Below are 3,997 nucleotides of genomic sequence, written 5' to 3'. Positions count from 1 at the left end.
CCCCCCCCCCCCTCAGAAACCCTGCGAAGTTACATTTTGATCTAATGAACCGTTTCTTTGTTGAAAACGGTCAAACTTTAAAAAAATTAAAGGGTCACGTTTTTTGAGCTTGAACATCTTTAACATAAAAAAAGTTTGAACTTTTTTCCTATTTCTTTCGCAGATACCGCTGGAATGTATAAAAACATTTTTTTTCGAAATTTGAGTTTTTTTGAAAAGCTTCCAAAACTTGAAAAAATTGTGATTTTCACTGCCACCGGCTTTGAGTAACGCTAATGCAGGTAAACAAGCATTTTCAACAAAAGTTAATTTCCAACAAGATAATTAAATTTTTGCTAAAAAATATCAATTCTCAAACGAAAAATTTAATTTTCACCACAAATTTAATAATCTAATTTCTGTAATAATTCTCTTTGCCTAAGAATTTAGGCAAATCCTTAAACTTAAGGATACACCTAACAGCTTTATTCATATAATAAATAAAATTTAATAATCTTTAACTGAAATACTGTTTATATTTAAATACATTTTTCAATTAATATATTAATTTCTTTTATTAAATTTGTAAGTCAAACAGGCGAATTTACTGTCAAACAACTGAAATTTCAACAACAAAAAGTTAATTTTCAACTAAAAATATTAATTCTCTGCCAAACTTTTCAATTCTGAAGCGAAAAAGATTAATTTTCTACAAAACAGTTAAATTTTCAACAAAAAAGTTAATCTAAAACCAAATAATTTTATTTAAAAAAAAAAATAGTTTAATCGTCACCTGAAACAGATTAATTTTTGATAAAAGAGATGAATTTAAAAAAAACTTGAATTATCTACAAAATAGTGAAACTTTTAACCAAACAGTTGAATTTCCAACCAAATAGTTTAATTGTCAACCAAATAGTTGAATTTTCTACTAAAATATTTGAATTTTTAACCCAAAAGTCAATTTGTAACGAAACAGTTGAATTTTTAACTAAATAGTTCCATTATCAACCAAATAGTTCAATTTTTTACTAAAATATTTTAATTTTCAACCAAAAAGTTAACTTTCAACCAAACAGCTGAATTTTTTACCAAAATATACCACTTTTCAACCAAGTAGTTGAATTTTCTACTACAATATTTGAATTTTCAACCAAAAAGTTCATTAATCACCAAACAGTTAAATTGTGAACTAAATGGTTCAATTGCCAACCAAATAGTTGAACTTTATACTAAAATAGTGGAATTTTCAACCAAAAAGTTATTTTATTACCAAACAGTTAAATTTTAACTAAATAATTCAATTGTCAACCAAATAGTTGCATTTTATACTAAAATAGTTGAATTTTCAACCAAAAAATTAAGTTTTACCAAACAATTGAATCTTCAACTAAGAAAGATTTGAATTTTAAGTAAACAAAAAAAACAACTGAATCATCAACCAAACCCAGATTATCATAATCAAATAGTTGCATTTTTAATAAAAAAAGATGATTTAAAAAAAATAAAAGCTAAATTTGCATCTGAGAAAGATTTCTTTTCAAGAAAGCGAAAAAAATTCAACCAAATTGTGAAATTTTAAAACTAAAAAGGCCAATTTTCCAGAATATGTTTTGTATTTTCAACCAGCAAGGATGAAATTTTTTTTAATTAGTTGAACTTTCAACAAAAAATTTTAATTTTCAACAAAAAGATATGAGTTCTAAAACAAACATATTTTAAGACGTTTTTCAGTTAAATATAAGGAACTTTTACCCAAAAAATACGAGTTTCCTACCAATAGATGAATTATCAAACCAAAAAGAACAATTCTCAACAAAAAACTTGAATTTTCAAACAACTTAATAAAGTTCGAATTAGAACGAAAAAAAAACGAGAAGTATTGTTGAAAACTGAGAAAAAGAGGATTTCTTCTAAGAAGAGAAAAAGAGGAGAATAGGAAAAAAAGTGTGAAATTTGGGAGTAAAAAGAAATGAGTTTCTGGTATTCAAATCTTGTGTCCGAGTTCAGAATAAGATTAAATAAATTATTCCAAGAATATAAGAGCGTGAATATGCGATATGTATCATAAATATTAACGACTTTTTTTAATGATTACGCAGGAACATTCAACTTGAATGATCGATTCATTACCGTTTTTACAGATATCTCTTGAAATGTTTAAATACGACAAATTAAAAAAAAATCCTATCACTTTCAGTGCTCTAAATTGAAAAATTAATTGAAAAATCGCAAGATTATTTTTTTTTTAACTGCCCCCTTTTTAAATTTGAAGTTAAATTATCTTGACTTTCAGTCTTAAAAAAATAACAATTGTTAAATCGTTCTTTACAAATTACAATTCAACGCTTTCACTTACAAATTAGAAAAAGAATTTAATATAACGATCAAAATTGTAACGTTAAGTCTCATTTTTAATAAACATTCACATGTTTAAATATTACAAATTTGTTTCTTTTTTTATCAATAAGAAAATTTGAATAAAAGCATTTAGTTGTAAATCTTTTAATTTAAAGTTATTTTAAAATTAAAAATATTTTATAAGATTTCACTCAAACGTTAAACTCAGTAATTTTTTTTTTTTAATTTCGAACAGATTCAGAATCATATTAAAAAAATAATTACTGGTCAATTTTGAATACTGGAACTACAGTTCGATTTTTGGAATTATTAATTTATTTATATTTACAGTTGAACAACTTCAAAGGTTTTTTATCAAAAAATTATAAATCCAAGCGCTTTTAATTTGCAATTGTGAAAAAAATTCGAAATTTGCATTTTTGAGATGGCGTTAGTGTCGCGAGACTGAGTCCTGAAATTATTTAAAATCACTTTAAAATTACCTATTTTAAAATCGATTTAATTATCTAAATTAGCAACTTTCACTTTTGCATTTCTGCCTCTAAACATTTATTTTTGAAACAAAGAAATCATGGAAACAAGCTCGAAATGAACCGAATCGTCAAGTAGAATGCCAAGGCCATAAAATATATAATTAACCAAGTGATTTCCATTTACTTCCTGACACTTTACGATCCCCAAAGCATTCACTTTCACAAAGTTTAGAATCTAGAAGATAAACAAACCTTCCCACGCTATACTGACAAGAAAAGATATCACGGAACACGGAATGAAAAGGAGATTAGAGAACACCCCCCTTTTAGTGTATTTTTCAACAAAAACGTCCATTTTCCACCAAAACAGTTGCATTTTTGAACAGAAAAAATTGAATTTTAGAGAAACAGTTAGATTTTCAACCAAATCAATTAAAAAGGTGAATTTTTAATTAAATAGTTTAATTTTTATATAAAATAATTAATCTTTAATCAAAAAGTAAACTTTTAAGAAAGTAATTTAACTTTTAATCAAGCAGTTGAATTTCTAACTAGAAAAGATTAATTTTACACAAATAATATAATAGTAAATAATTCAAACAAAACAAGACTTTTATTTCAAATAAAAAAAATTGAATTCATCCATAAAGGACTAAATGATAACAAAATATTAATAGTTCAATCCTTAAGTAAAACAAATTAATTTTACACCAAACATTTGCATTTTAACCAAAAGAGATAAATAAATTTTTTGAATTTTCAACAAAAAACTCAATGTTCAATTAAAGGGATGACTTTTTAACAAAATCGTCTCATCTTCAACCAAGACCTTATTTATAAAAACAAATGGATTTAACAAAAAGACGAATTAGCAACTAATTGTTAAATCTGTAGTAAAATAAACTCATTTTTAATTTTTTTTTAAACAATTTTCAACGAAATTATTAAATTTTCAACCAAATAAATGAATTTCTCACAAAAAAGTTCATTTAAAGCATTTTAATTTAATGCCAAAAAATCAACTATACAGTTGCACTTGAAACCAAATACTTGAACTTTTGATGAAAAGAGGCGAATTTTTAACAAAACAGTTACATTTTTAACAGAAACTTGAATTTTCTATCAAAATGTTGAATTTACAAGCCAACGAGATGAATTTTCCTTCAAACAGTGAAATTTTCTAC

The 3,997-nt window shown here is 24.7% G+C and overlaps 1 protein-coding gene across 2 annotated transcripts in view; it reads left to right on the top strand.

Moving 5' to 3' along the window:
* Positions 1-3,997, top strand: part of LOC117169237 (zinc finger CCCH domain-containing protein 10-like) — a 64,362-nt gene that overhangs the window by 41,402 nt on the left and 18,963 nt on the right. The gene's annotated exons all lie outside the window — the stretch shown is intronic.

This window comes from Belonocnema kinseyi, chromosome 3 (assembly GCF_010883055.1).
Source record: "Belonocnema kinseyi isolate 2016_QV_RU_SX_M_011 chromosome 3, B_treatae_v1, whole genome shotgun sequence".
In the NCBI taxonomy this organism is placed as follows: domain Eukaryota; kingdom Metazoa; phylum Arthropoda; class Insecta; order Hymenoptera; family Cynipidae; genus Belonocnema; species Belonocnema kinseyi.
The sequence above is the reverse complement of the archived record's forward strand: the minus strand, read 5'-3'. Positions and strand labels throughout refer to the sequence as shown.